Source organism: Trichomycterus rosablanca (genome assembly GCF_030014385.1).
Source record: "Trichomycterus rosablanca isolate fTriRos1 chromosome 5 unlocalized genomic scaffold, fTriRos1.hap1 SUPER_5_unloc_1, whole genome shotgun sequence".
Lineage (NCBI taxonomy): Eukaryota > Metazoa > Chordata > Actinopteri > Siluriformes > Trichomycteridae > Trichomycterus > Trichomycterus rosablanca.
Window position 1 is genome coordinate 968,994 of NW_026946943.1, and position 17,180 is coordinate 986,173.

Genomic DNA, 17,180 nt, shown 5'->3' on the forward strand with positions numbered 1-17,180 from the left:
CACCGCTCAGGCACATCGCTTAGATTCACCGCTTAGACACATCGCTAAGATTCACCGCTTAGACACATCGCTTAGATTCACCGCTTAGACACATGGCTTAGATTCACCGCTTAGACACATCGCTTAGATTCACCGCTTAGACACATCGCTTAGATTCACCGCTTAGACACATGGCTTAGATTCACCGCTTAGACACATCGCTTAGATTCACCGCTTAGACACATCGCTTACATTCATTGCTCAGGCACATCGCTTAGATTCAGGCACAACGCTTAGATTCACCGCTTAGACACATCGCTTAGATTCACCGCTTAGCCACATCGCTTAGATTCACCGATTAGGCACACCGCTTAGATTAGGCACACCGCTTAGATTCACCGCTTAGGCACATCGCTTAGATTCACCGCTCAGGCACATCGCTTACATTCACCGCTTAGACACATCGCTTAGATTCACCGCTTAGACACATGGCTTAGATTCACCGCTTAGACACATCGCTTAGATTTAGCGCTTAGACACATCGCTTAGATTCACCGCTCAGGCACATCGCTTAGATTCACCGCTTAGACACATCGCTTAGATTCACCGCTTAGACACATCGCTTAGATTCACCGCTTAGACACATCGCTTACATTCATTGCTCAGGCACATCGCTTAGATTCAGGCACAACGCTTAGATTCACCGCCTAGGCACATCGCTCAGATTCACCGCTTAGGCACATCACTTAGATTCACCGCTTAGATTCATCGCTTAGATTCACCACTTAGATTCACCGCTTAGGCACATTGCTTAGATTCACCGCTTAGATTCCACGCTTAACACACCGCTTAGATTCACCGCTCAGGCACATCGCTTAGATTCACCGCTTAGATTCACCGCTAAGGCACACCACTTAGATTTACCGCTTAGATTCACCGCTTAGATTTACCGCTTAGGCACACCGCTTAGAATCACCGCTTAGATTCACCGCTTAGATTCACCTCTTAGGCACATCGCTTAGATTCATCGCTTAGATTCACCGCTTAGATTCACCGCTTAGGCACATCGCTTAGATTCACCGCTCAGGCACATCGATTAGATTCACCGCTTAGGCACATCGCTTAGATTCACCACTTAGGCACATCGCTTAGATTCACCGCTTAGGCACATCGATTAGATTCACCGCTTAGGCACATCGCTTAGATTCACCACTTAGGCACATCGCTTAGATTCACCGCTTAGGCACAACGCTTAGATTCACCGCTTAGATTCACCGCTTAGGAACATCGCTTAGATTCACCGCTTAGGCACATCGCTTAGATTCACCGCTTAGGCACATCGCTCAGATTCACCGCTTAGGCACATCACTTAGGCACACCGCTTAGATTCACCGCTCAGGCACATCGCTTAGATTCACCGCTTAGGCACACTGCTTAGATTCACCGCTTAGGCACATCGCTTAGATTCACCGCTTAGGCAGATCGCTTAGATTCACCGCTCAGGCACATCACTTAGATTCACCGCTTAGGCACATAGATTAGATTCACCGCTTAGGCACACCGCTTAGATTCACCGCTTAGGCACATCGCTTAGATTCACCGCTTAGGCACATCGCTTAGATTCACCGTTTAGGCACACCGCTTAGGCTCATCGCTTAGATTTAGCGCTTAGACACATCGCTTAGATTCACCGCTCAGGCACATCGCTTAGATTCACCGCTTAGACACATAGCTTAGATTCACCGCTTAGACACATCGCTTAGATTCACCGCTTAGACACATGGCTTAGATTCACCGCTTAGACACATCGCTTAGATTCACCGCTTAGACACATCGCTTACATTCATTGCTCAGGCACATCGCTTAGATTCAGGCACAACGCTTAGATTCACCGCTTAGACACATCGCTTAGATTCACCGCTTAGGCACATCGCTTAGATTCACCGATTAGGCACACCGCTTAGATTAGGCACACCGCTTAGATTCACCGCTTAGGCACATCGCTTAGATTCACCGCTTAGACACATCGCTTAGATTCACCGCTCAGGCACATCGCTTAGATTCACCGCTTAGACACATCGCTTAGATTCACCGCTTAGACACATGGCTTAGATTCACCGCTTAGACACATCACTTAGATTCACCGCTTAGACACATTGCTTAGATTCACCGCTTAGACACATCGCTTACATTCATTGCTCAGGCACATCGCTTAGATTCACCGCTGAGGCACATCGCTTAGATTCACCGCCTAGGCACATCGCTCAGATTCACCGCTTAGGCACATCATTTAGATTCACCGCTTAGGCACACCGCTTAGATTTACCGCTTAGGCACACCGCTTAGATTCACCGCTTAGGCACACCGCTTAGATTCACCGCTTAGACACATCGCTTAGATTCACCGCTCAGGCACATCGCTTAGATTCACCGCTTAGACACATCGCTTAGATTCACCGCTTAGACACATCGCTTAGATTCACCGCTTAGACACATGGCTTAGATTCACCGCTTAGACACATCGCTCAGATTCACCGCTTAGACACATCGCTTTGATTCACCGATTAGGCACATCGCTTAGATTCACCGATTAGGCACACCGCTTAGATTAGGCACACCGCTTAGATTCACTGCTTAGACACAACGCTTAGATTCACCGATTAGGCACATCGCTTAGATTCACCTCTTAGACACAACGCTTAGATTCACCGATTAGGCACTCCGCTTAGATTCACCGCTTAGATTCACCTCTTAGGCACACCACTTAGATTCACCGCTTAGATTCATTGCTTAGATTTACCGCTTAGGCACACCGCTTAGAATCACCGCTTAGATTCACCGCTTAGATTCACCGCTTAGGCACATCGCTTAGATTCACCGCTCAGGCACATCGATTAGATTCACCGCTTAGGCACATCGCTTAGATTCACCGCTTTGGCACATCGCTTAGATTCACCGCTTAGGCACATCGCTTAGATTCACCGCTTAGGCACAACGCTTAGATTCACCGCTTAGATTCACCGCTTAGGAACATCGCTTAGAGTCACCGCTTAGGCACATCGCTTAGATTCACCGCTTAGGCACATCGCTCAGATTCACCGCTTAGGCACATCGCTTAGGCACACCGCTTAGATTCACCGCTCAGGCACATCGCTTAGATTCACCGCTTAGGCACACTGCTTAGATTCACCGCTTAGGCACATCGCTTAGATTCACCGCTTAGGCACATCGCTTAGATTCACCGCTTAGGCACATCGCTTAGATTCACCGCTTAGGCACACTGCTTAGATTCACCGCTCAGGCACATCACTTAGATTCACCGCCTAGATTCATCGCTTAGATTCACCGCTTAGGCAGATCGCTTAGATTCACCGCTTAGGCACATAGATTAGATTCACCGCTTAGGCACACCGTTTAGATTCACCGCTTAGGCACATCGCTTAGATTCACCGCTTAGGCACATCGCTTAGATTCACCGTTTAGGCACACCGCTTAGATTCACCGCTTAGGCTCATCGCTTAGATTTAGCGCTTAGACACATCGCTTAGATTCACCGCTCAGGCACATCGCTTAGATTCACCGCTTAGACACATCGCTTAGATTCACCGCTTAGACACATCGCTTAGATTCACCGCTTAGACACATGGCTTAGATTCACCGCTTAGACACATCGCTTACATTCATTGCTCAGGCACATCGCTTAGATTCAGGCACAACGCTTAGATTCACCGCTTAGACACATCGCTTAGATTCACCGCTTAGGCACATCGCTTTGACTCACCGCTTAGGCACATCGCTTAAATTCACCGCTTAGGCACATCGCTTAGATTCACCGCTTAGGCACATCGCTTAGATTCACCGCTTAGGCACATCGCTTAGATCCACCGCTTAGGCACATCACTTAGATTCACCGCTTAGGCACATCGCTTAAATTCACCGCTTAGGCACATCGCTTAAATTCACCGCTTAGGCACTTCGCTTAGTTTCACCGCTTAGGCACATCGCTTAAATTCACCGCTTAGGCACATCGCTTGAATTCACCGCTCAGGCACATCACTTAGATTCACCACTTAGGCTCACCGCTTAGATTCACCGCCTAGATTCATTGCTTAGATTCACCGCTTAGGCAGATCGCTTAGATTCACCACTTAGGCACATCGCTTAACAGGGCTCTAGACTAACTTTTTGCACTGGTTGCACTGGTGCGCCTAACTTTTTTTCTTAGGTGCACCAGCACAAAAGTTAGGTGCACCCTAATTTTCAACTGCATCACATTTAACACCTTAGTTTTACAGGTTCACTTGTTTTTTCGCTGTCCATATAGGCAATATTGACTTGTAAATGATTAAATAACAGTCTGGTCAACATGGCCTCGTCTGTTGATGTTTGTTGCTGTCTGCCGCTGAAAGGCAGTGGGGAGAGGGGACCCATGGGCAGTGCATTTACTGCGGCATGTAATGTGTTTTATAGATGCATTGTGCTTTTCATCCTTTCAATTCAAAATGTATTAGAACCAGTCACAAATACAATTTTGACGGCCATGGTTTTCCCATGCTCTTTACAGTTAATTATAGTATTATAATCTCATTATAGTACACTATTATAAAAATTATAACAATAATAATAGAGTATATCTATTCATGTATGTATGTATGTATGTATGTATGTATGTATGTATATATATATATATATATATATAGATATATATAGATAGATATAGATAATTTTATTTATTTTTTTTTTTTTTTGTGTGTGTGTGTGTGTATGGGGCTCTAGTGTTAAGAGTGTAATCTTAAATAAAGTGCATTATATTATCGGCTTTACTGGATCTTTTACACAGATTCCCAAAATCGATTGCGGTGCACTCATTGTGTATTTTGATTACATGTATTCTAACACTTCACTGTCTTTTAGTTATTTTTATATTTTACTTAACGAAAATATTATTGTGTTTTTACTTTCGCTATCGTCGCACTTAACCGCTAGCATTAGCCTATTGCTACTAGAGGGTCGGCTCACCACTGTTACGGGTCTCTTGCTGTGTGGTGATGAATGTGTGGGAATAAAAGCACACGACAAGGTAGACTTCACTGTAACGGTTTAGTCAGGACTTCAGTAAGCGTTACAACACTTTAAACTGCCTAGCTCCAGAAACCGAACTTTTATACTTTGGCCGTCCGGCGAGTCTCATATACAAAACTAAACTAACTGAACGTCCGGTGCTGCATTCTGATTGGCTGAGCTGAATGTCGCTCACATATCACCGATACAATATTGTCCCGCTCTTCACTGTCTCTGATTGGTTTAGACCATGATATGGGCCTGATGTGTGTCTGTTGTTGAACCACGGGAAGACTTTCAGAGTAGCGGAGACTTTTTTCCCCTTGAACGGCTGGTCGTACCGGTGCGACCTGAGATTTTTTTTAGTCGCACCATTGAGAAATTAGGTCGCATGTGCGACCAAATTGGTCGCACTCTAGAGCCCTGCTTAAATTCACCGCTTAGGCACATCGCTTAAATTCACCGCTCAGGCACATCGCTTAGATTCACCGCTCAGGCACATCGCTTAAATTCACCGCTTAGGCACATCGCTTAGATTCAGGCACAACGCTTAGATTCACCGCTTAGACACATCGCTTAGATTCACCGCCTAGATTCATCGATTAGATTCACCGCTTAGGCAGATCGCTTAGATTCACCGCTCAGGCACATCACTTAGATTCACCGCTTAGGCACATAGATTAGATTCACCGCTTAGGCACATCGCTTAGATTCACCGCTTAGACACATGGCTTAGATTCACCGCTTAGACACATCGCTTAGATTCACCGCTTAGACACATCGCTTACATTCATTGCTCAGGCACATCGCTTAGATTCAGGCACAACGCTTAGATTCACCGCTTAGACACATCGCTTAGATTCACCGCTTAGACACATCGCTTACATTCATTGCTCAGGCACATCGCTTAGATTCAGGCACAACGCTTAGATTCACCGCTTAGACACATCGCTTTGATTCACCGCTTAGGCACACCGCTTAGATTCACCGCTTAGGCACATCGCTTAGATTCACCGCTTAGACACATCGCTTAGATTCACCGCTTAGACACATGGCTTAGATTCACCGCTTAGGCACATCGCTTAGATTCACCGCTTAGATTCACCGCTTAGGCACACCGCTTAGATTTACCGCTTAGGCACACCGCTTAGATTCACCGCTTAGGCACATCGCTTAGATTCACCGCTTAGACACATCGCTTAGATTTACCGCTCAGGCACATCGCTTAGATTCACCGCTTAGACACATCGCTTAGATTCACCGCTTACACACATCGCTTAGATTCACCGCTTAGGCACATCGCTTAGATTCACCGCTTAGGCACATCGCTTAGATTCACCGCTTAGATTCACCGCTTAGGCACACCACTTAGATTCACCGCTTAGATTCACCGCTTAGATTCACCGCTTAGGCACATCGCTTAGATTCACCGCTTAGGCACATTGCTTAGATTCACCGCTTAGGCACATCGCTTACATTCACCGCTTAGGCACATCGCTTAGATTCACCGCTTAGGCACATCGCTTAGATTCACCGCTTAGATTCACCGCTTAGGCACACCGCTTAGATTCACCGCTTAGATTCACCGTTTAGATTCACCGCTTAGGCACATCGCTTAGATTCACCGCTTAGATTCACCGCTTAGGCACATCACTTAGATTCACCGCTTAGATTCATCGCTTAGATTCACCACTTAGATTCACCGCTTAGGCACATTGCTTAGATTCACCGCTTAGATTCCCCGCTTAACACACCGCTTAGATTCACCGCTCAGGCACATCGCTTAGATTCACCGCTTAGATTCACCGCTAAGGCACACCACTTAGATTTACCGCTTAGATTCACCGCTTAGATTTACCGCTTAGGCACACCGCTTAGAATCACCGCTTAGATTCACCGCTTAGATTCACCTCTTAGGCACACCACTTAGATTCACCGCTTAGATTCACCGCTTAGATTTACCGCTTAGGCACACCGCTTAGAATCACCGCTTAGATTCACCGCTTAGGCACATCGCTTAGATTCACCGCTTAGGCACATCGCTTAGATTCACCACTCAGGCACATCGATTAGATTCACCGCTTAGGCACATCGCTTAGATTCACCACTTAGGCACATCGCTTAGATTCACCGCTTAGGCACATCGATTAGATTCACCGCTTAGGCACATCGCTTAGATTCACCACTTAGGCACATCGCTTAGATTCACCGCTTAGGCACAACGCTTAGATTCACCGCTTAGATTCACCGCTTAGGAACATCGCTTAGAGTCACCGCTTAGGCACATCGCTTAGATTCACCGCTTAGGCACATCGCTCAGATTCACCGCTTAGGCACATCACTTAGGCACACCGCTTAGATTCACCGCTCAGGCACATCGCTTAGATTCACCGCTTAGGCACATCGCTTAGATTCACCGCTTAGACACATCGCTTAGATTCACCGCTTAGACACATCGCTTACATTCATTGCTCAGGCACATCGCTTAGATTCAGGCACAACGCTTAGATTCACCGCTTAGACACATCGCTTAGATTCACCGCTTAGGCACATCGCTTAGATTCACCGATTAGGCACACCGCTTAGATTAGGCACACCGCTTAGATTCACCGCTTCGGCACATCGCTTAGATTCACCGCTTAGGCACATCGCTTAGATTCACCGATTAGGCACACCGCTTAGATTAGGCACACCGCTTAGATTCACCGCTTAGACACATGGCTTAGATTCACCGCTTAGACACATCGCTTAGATTCACCGCTTAGACACATCGCTTACATCGCTTAGATTCACCGCTGAGGCACATCGCTTAGATTCACCGCCTAGGCACATCGCTCAGATTCACCGCTTAGGCACATCATTCAGATTCACCGCTCAGGCACATCGCTTAGATTCACCGCTTAGACACATCGCTTAGATTTACCGCTTAGACACATGGCTTAGATTCACCGCTTAGACACATCGCTTAGATTCACCGCTTAGACACATCGCTTACATTCATTGCTCAGGCACATCGCTTAGATTCAGGCACAACGCTTAGATTCACCGCTTAGACACATCGCTTAGATTCACCGCTTAGGCACATCGCTTAGATTCACCGATTAGGCACACCGCTTAGATTAGGCACACCGCTTAGATTCACCGCTTAGGCACATCGCTTAGATTCACCGCTTAGGCACATCGCTTAGATTCACCGATTAGGCACACCGCTTAGATTAGGCACACCGCTTAGATTCACCGCTTAGACACATCGCTTAGATTCACCGCTCAGGCACATCGCTTAGATTCACCGCTTAGACACATCGCTTAGATTCACCGCTTAGACACATGGCTTAGATTCACCGCTTAGACACATCGCTTAGATTCACCGCTTAGACACATGGCTTAGATTCACCGCTGAGGCACATCGCTTAGATTCACCGCCTAGGCACATCGCTCAGATTCACCGCTTAGGCACATCATTCAGATTCACCGCTCAGGCACATCGCTTAGATTCACCGCTTAGACACATCGCTTAGATTCACCGCTTAGACACATGGCTTAGATTCACCGCTTAGACACATCGCTTAGATTCACCGCTTAGACACATCGCTTAGATTCACCGCTTAGACACATCGCTTAGATTCACCGCTTAGACACATCGCTTAGATTCACCGCTTAGACACATGGCTTAGATTCACCGCTTAGACACATCGCTTAGATTCACCGCTTAGACACATGGCTTAGATTCACCGCTTAGACACATCGCTTAGATTCACCGCTTAGACACATCGCTTAGATTCACCGCTTAGACACATGGCTTAGATTCACCGCTTAGACACATCGCTTAGATTCACCGCTTAGACACATCGCTTAGATTCACCGCTTAGACACATCGCTTAGATTCACCGCTGAGGCACATCGCTCAGATTCACCGCTTAGGCACATCATTCAGATTCACCGCTTAGGCACACCGCTTAGATTCACCGCTTAGGCACATCGCTTAGATTCACCGCTTAGACACATCGCTTAGATTCACCGCTCAGGCACATCGCTTAGATTCACCGCTTAGACACATCGCTTAGATTCACCGCTTAGACACATCGCTTAGATTCACCGCTTAGACACATCGCTTTGATTCACCGATTAGGCACATCGCTTAGATTCACCGATTAGGCACACCGCTTAGATTAGGCACACCGCTTAGATTCACTGCTTAGACACAACGCTTAGATTCACCGATTAGGCACTCCGCTTAGATTCACCGCTTAGATTCACCTCTTAGGCACACCACTTAGATTCACCGCTTAGATTCACCGCTTAGATTTACCGCTTAGGCACACCGCTTAGATTCACCGCTTAGATTCACCGCTTAGGCACATCGCTTAGATTCACCGCTTAGGCACATCGCTTAGATTCACCACTCAGGCACATCGATTAGATTCACCGCTTAGGCACATCGCTTAGATTCACCACTTAGGCACATCGCTTAGATTCACCGCTTAGGCACATCGATTAGATTCACCGCTTAGGCACATCGCTTAGATTCACCACTTAGGCACATCGCTTAGATTCACCGCTTAGGCACAACGCTTAGATTCACCGCTTAGATTCACCGCTTAGGAACATCGCTTAGAGTCACCGCTTAGGCACATCGCTTAGATTCACCGCTTAGGCACATCGCTCAGATTCACCGCTTAGGCACATCACTTAGGCACACCGCTTAGATTCACCGCTCAGGCACATCGCTTAGATTCACCGCTTAGGCACACTGCTTAGATTCACCGCTTAGGCACATCGCTTAGATTCACCGCTTAGACACATCGCTTAGATTCACCGCTTAGACACATCGCTTACATTCATTGCTCAGGCACATCGCTTAGATTCAGGCACAACGCTTAGATTCACCGCTTAGACACATCGCTTAGATTCACCGCTTAGGCACATCGCTTAGATTCACCGATTAGGCACACCGCTTAGATTAGGCACACCGCTTAGATTCACCGCTTAGGCACATCGCTTAGATTCACCGCTTAGGCACATCGCTTAGATTCACCGATTAGGCACACCGCTTAGATTAGGCACACCGCTTAGATTCACCGCTTAGACACATGGCTTAGATTCACCGCTTAGACACATCGCTTAGATTCACCGCTTAGACATATCGCTTACATCGCTTAGATTCACCGCTGAGGCACATCGCTTATATTCACCGCCTAGGCACATCGCTCAGATTCACCGCTTAGGCACATCATTCAGATTCACCGCTCAGGCACATCGCTTAGATTCACCGCTTAGACACATCGCTTAGATTTACCGCTTAGACACATGGCTTAGATTCACCGCTTAGACACATCGCTTAGATTCACCGCTTAGACACATCGCTTACATTCATTGCTCAGGCACATCGCTTAGATTCAGGCACAACGCTTAGATTCACCGCTTAGACACATCGCTTAGATTCACCGCTTAGGCACATCGCTTAGATTCACCGATTAGGCACACCGCTTAGATTAGGCACACCGCTTAGATTCACCGCTTAGGCACATCGCTTAGATTCACCGATTAGGCACACCGCTTAGATTAGGCACACCGCCTAGATTCACCGCTTAGACACATCGCTTAGATTCACCGCTCAGGCACATCGCTTAGATTCACCGCTTAGACACATCGCTTAGATTCACCGCTTAGACACATGGCTTAGATTCACCGCTTAGACACATCGCTTAGATTCACCGCTTAGACACATCGCTTACATTCATTGCTCAGGCACATCGCTTAGATTCACCTCTGAGGCACATCGCTTAGATTCACCGCCTAGGCACATCGCTCAGATTCACCGCTTAGGCACATCATTCAGATTCACCGCTCAGGCACATCGCTTAGATTCACCGCTTAGACACATCGCTTAGATTCACCGCTTAGACACATGGCTTAGATTCACCGCTTAGACACATCGCTTAGATTCACCGCTTAGACACATCGCTTAGATTCACCGCTTAGACACATCGCTTAGATTCACCGCTTAGACACATCGCTTAGATTCACCGCTTAGACACATGGCTTAGATTCACCGCTTAGACACATCGCTTAGATTCACCGCTTAGACACATGGCTTAGATTCACCGCTTAGACACATCGCTTAGATTCACCGCTTAGATACATGGCTTAGATTCACCGCTTAGACACATCGCTTAGATTCACCGCTTAGACACATCGCTTAGATTCACCGCTTAGACACATGGCTTAGATTCACCGCTTAGACACATCGCTTAGATTCACCGCTTAGACACATCGCTTAGATTCACCGCTTAGACACATCGCTTAGATTCACCGCTGAGGCACATCGCTCAGATTCACCGCTTAGGCACATCATTCAGATTCACCGCTTAGGCACACCGCTTAGATTCACCGCTTAGGCACATCGCTTAGATTCACCGCTTAGACACATCGCTTAGATTCACCGCTCAGGCACATCGCTTAGATTCACCGCTTAGACACATCGCTTAGATTCACCGCTTAGACACATCGCTTAGATTCACCGCTTAGACACATGGCTTAGATTCACCGCTTAGACACATCGCTTAGATTCACCGCTTAGACACATCGCTTTGATTCACCGATTAGGCACATCGCTTAGATTCACCGATTAGGCACACCGCTTAGATTAGGCACACCGCTTAGATTCACTGCTTAGACACAACGCTTAGATTCACCGATTAGGCACTCCGCTTAGATTCACCGCTTAGATTCACCTCTTAGGCACACCACTTAGATTCACCGCTTAGATTCACCGCTTAGATTTACCGCTTAGGCACACCGCTTAGATTCACCGCTTAGATTCACCGCTTAGATTCACTGCTTAGACACAACGCTTAGATTCACCGATTAGGCACATCGCTTAGGCACACCGCTTAGATTTACCGCTTAGGCACACCGCTTAGATTCACCGCTTAGGCACATCGCTTAGATTCACCGCTTAGACACATCGCTTAGATTCACCGCTTAGACACATCGCTTAGATTCACCGCTTAGACACATCGCTTAGATTCACCGCTTAGACACATCGCTTAGATTCACCGCTTAGACACATCGCTTAGATTCACCGCTTAGACACATGGCTTAGATTCACCGCTTAGACACATCGCTTAGATTCACCGCTTAGACACATGGCTTAGATTCACCGCTTAGACACATCGCTTAGATTCACCGCTTAGATACATGGCTTAGATTCACCGCTTAGACACATCGCTTAGATTCACCGCTTAGACACATCGCTTAGATTCACCGCTTAGACACATGGCTTAGATTCACCGCTTAGACACATCGCTTAGATTCACCGCTTAGACACATCGCTTAGATTCACCGCTTAGACACATCGCTTAGATTCACCGCTGAGGCACATCGCTCAGATTCACCGCTTAGGCACATCATTCAGATTCACCGCTTAGGCACACCGCTTAGATTCACCGCTTAGGCACATCGCTTAGATTCACCGCTTAGACACATCGCTTAGATTCACCGCTCAGGCACATCGCTTAGATTCACCGCTTAGACACATCGCTTAGATTCACCGCTTAGACACATCGCTTAGATTCACCGCTTAGACACATGGCTTAGATTCACCGCTTAGACACATCGCTTAGATTCACCGCTTAGACACATCGCTTTGATTCACCGATTAGGCACATCGCTTAGATTCACCGATTAGGCACACCGCTTAGATTAGGCACACCGCTTAGATTCACTGCTTAGACACAACGCTTAGATTCACCGATTAGGCACTCCGCTTAGATTCACCGCTTAGATTCACCTCTTAGGCACACCACTTAGATTCACCGCTTAGATTCACCGCTTAGATTTACCGCTTAGGCACACCGCTTAGATTCACCGCTTAGATTCACCGCTTAGATTCACTGCTTAGACACAACGCTTAGATTCACCGATTAGGCACATCGCTTAGGCACACCGCTTAGATTTACCGCTTAGGCACACCGCTTAGATTCACCGCTTAGGCACATCGCTTAGATTCACCGCTTAGACACATCGCTTAGATTCACCGCTTAGACACATCGCTTAGATTCACCGCTTAGACACATCGCTTAGATTCACCGCTTAGACACATCGCTTAGATTCACCGCTTAGACACATGGCTTAGATTCACCGCTTAGACACATCGCTTAGATTCACCGCTTAGACACATGGCTTAGATTCACCGCTTAGACACATCGCTTAGATTCACCGCTTAGACACATCGCTTAGATTCACCGCTTAGACACATCGCTTAGATTCACCGCCTAGGCACATCGCTCAGATTCACCGCTTAGGCACATCATTCAGATTCACCGCTTAGGCACACCGCTTAGATTCACCGCTTAGGCACATCGCTTAGATTCACCGCTTAGACACATCGCTTAGATTCACCGCTCAGGCACATCGCTTAGATTCACCGCTTAGACACATCGCTTAGATTCACCGCTTAGACACATCGCTTAGATTCACCGCTTAGACACATGGCTTAGATTCACCGCTTAGACACATCGCTTAGATTCACCGCTTAGACACATCGCTTTGATTCACCGATTAGGCACATCGCTTTGATTCACCGATTAGGCACATCGCTTAGATTCACCGATTAGGCACACCGCTTAGATTAGGCACACCGCTTAGATTCACTGCTTAGACACAACGCTTAGATTCACCGATTAGGCACTCCGCTTAGATTCACCGCTTAGATTCACCTCTTAGGCACACCACTTAGATTCACCGCTTAGATTCACCGCTTAGATTTACCGCTTAGGCACACCGCTTAGATTCACCGCTTAGATTCACCGCTTAGATTCACTGCTTAGACACAACGCTTAGATTCACCGATTAGGCACATCGCTTAGGCACACCGCTTAGATTTACCGCTTAGGCACACCGCTTAGATTCACCGCTTAGGCACATCGCTTAGATTCACCGCTTAGACACATCGCTTAGATTCACCGCTCAGGCACATCGCTTAGATTCACCGCTTAGACACATCGCTTAGATTCACCGCTTAGACACATCGCTTAGATTCACCGCTTAGACACATGGCTTAGATTAACCGCTTAGACACATCGCTTAGATTCACCGCTTAGACACATCGCTTTGATTCACCGATTAGGCACATCGCTTAGATTCACCGATTAGGCACACCGCTTAGATTAGGCACACCGCTTAGATTCACTGCTTAGACACAACGCTTAGATTCACCGATTAGGCACTCCGCTTAGATTTACCGCTTAGATTCACCTCTTAGGCACACCACTTAGATTCACCGCTTAGATTCACCGCTTAGATTTACCGCTTAGGCACACCGCTTAGAATCACCGCTTAGATTCACCGCTTAGATTCACCGCTTAGGAACATCGCTTAGAGTCACCGCTTAGGCACATCGCTTAGATTCACCGCTTAGGCACATCGCTCAGATTCACCGCTTAGGCACATCGCTTATGCACACCGCTTACATTCACCGCTCAGGCACGTCGCTTAGATTCACCGCTTAGGCACACTGCTTAGATTCACTGCTTAGGCACATCGCTTAGATTTACCGCTTAGGCACATCGCTTAGATTCACCGCTTAGGCACATCGCTTAGATTCACCGCTTTGGCACATCGCTTAGATTCACCGCTTAGGCACATCGCTTAGATTCACCGCTTAGGCACAACGCTTAGATTCACCGCTTAGATTCACCGCTTAGGAACATCGCTTAGAGTCACCGCTTAGGCACATCGCTTAGATTCACCGCTTAGGCACATCGCTCAGATTCACCGCTTAGGCACATCGCTTAGGCACACCGCTTAGATTCACCGCTCAGGCACATTACTTAGATTCACCGCCTAGATTCATCGCTTAGATTCACCGCTTAGGCAGATCGCTTAGATTCACCGCTCAGGCACATCACTTAGATTCACCGCTTAGGCACATAGATTAGATTCACCGCTTAGGCACACCGTTTAGATTCACCGCTTAGGCACATTGCTTAGATTCACCGCTTAGGCACATCGCTTAGATTCACCGTTTAGGCACACCGCTTAGATTCACCGCTTAGGCTCATCGCTTAGATTTAGCGCTTAGACACATCGCTTAGATTCACCGCTCAGGCACATCGCTTAGATTCACCGCTTAGACACATCGCTTAGATTCACCGCTTAGACACATCGCTTAGATTCACCGCTTAGACACATGGCTTAGATTCACCGCTTAGACACATCGCTTAGATTCACCGCTTAGACACATCGCTTACATTCATTGCTCAGGCACATCGCTTAGATTCAGGCACAACGCTTAGATTCACCGCTTAGACACATCGCTTAGATTCACCGCTTAGGCACATCGCTTTGATTCACCGATTAGGCACATCGCTTAGATTCACCGATTAGGCACACCGCTTAGATTAGGCACACCGCTTAGATTCACCGCTTAGGCACATCGCTTAGATTCACCGCTTAGACACATCGCTTAGATTCACCGCTCAGGCACATCGCTTAGATTCACCGCTTAGACACATCGCTTAGATTCACCGCTTAGACACATGGCTTAGATTCACCGCTTAGACACGTCGCTTAGATTCACCGCTTAGACACATCGCTTAGATTCACCGCTTAGACACATCGCTTACATTCATTGCTCAGGCACATCGCTTAGATTCACCGCTCAGGCACATCGCTTAGATTCACCGCCTAGGCACATCGCTCAGATTCACCGCTTAGGCACATCATTTAGATTCACCGCTTAGGCACATCGCTTAGATTCACCGCTCAGGCACATCGATTAGATTCACCGCTTAGGCACATCGCTTAGATTCACCGCTTTGGCACATCGCTTAGATTCACCGCTTAGGCACATCGCTTAGATTCACCGCTTAGGCAAAACGCTTAGATTCACCGCTTAGATTCACCGCTTAGGAACATCGCTTAGAGTCACCGCTTAGGCACATCGCTTAGATTCACCGCTTAGGCACATCGCTCAGATTCACCGCTTAGGCACATCGCTTAGGCACACCGCTTAGATTCACCGCTCAGGCACATCGCTTAGATTCACCGCTTAGGCACACTGCTTAGATTCACCGCTTAGACACATCGCTTAGATTCACCGATTAGGCACATCGCTTAGATTCACCGCTTAGGCACATCGCTTAGATTCACCGCTTAGGCACACTGCTTTGATTCACCGCTCAGGCACATCACTTAGATTCACCGCCTAGATTCATCGCTTAGATTCACCGCTTAGGCAGATCGCTTAGATTCACCGCTCAGGCACATCACTAAGATTCACCGTTTAGGCACACCGCTTAGATTCACCGCTCAGGCACATCGCTTAGATTCACCGCTTAGGCACACTGCTTAGATTCACCGCTTAGGCACATCGCTTAGATTCACCGCTTAGGCACATCGCTTAGATTCACCGCTTAGGCACATCGCTTAGATTCACCGTTTAGGCACACCGCTTAGATTCACCGCTTAGGCTCATCGCTTAGATTTAGCGCTTAGACACATCGCTTAGATTCACCGCTCAGGCACATCGCTTAGATTCACCGCTTAGACACATCGCTTAGATTCACCGCTTAGACACATCGCTTAGATTCACCGCTTAGACACATCGCTTAGATTCACCGCTTAGACACATCGCTTACATTCATTGCTCAGGCACATCGCTTAGATTCAGGCACAACGCTTAGATTCACCGCTTAGACACATCGCTTAGATTCACCGCTTAGGCACATCGCTTTGATTCACCGATTAGGCTCATCGCTTAGATTCACCGCTTAGGCACATCGCTTAGATTCACCGCTTAGACACATCGCTTAGATTCACCGCTCAGGCACATCGCTTAGATTCACCGCTTAGACACATCGCTTAGATTCACCGCTTAGACACATGGCTTAGATTCACCGCTTAGACACGTCGCTTAGATTCACCGCTTAGACACATCGCTTAGATTCACCGCTTAGACACATCGCTTACATTCATTGCTCAGGCACATCGCTTAGATTCACCGCTCAGGCACATCGCTTAGATTCACCGCCTAGGCACATCGCTCAGATTCACCGCTTAGGCACATCATTTAGATTCACCGCTTAGGCACATCGCTTAGATTCACCGTTTAGGCACATCGCTTAGATTCACCGCTTA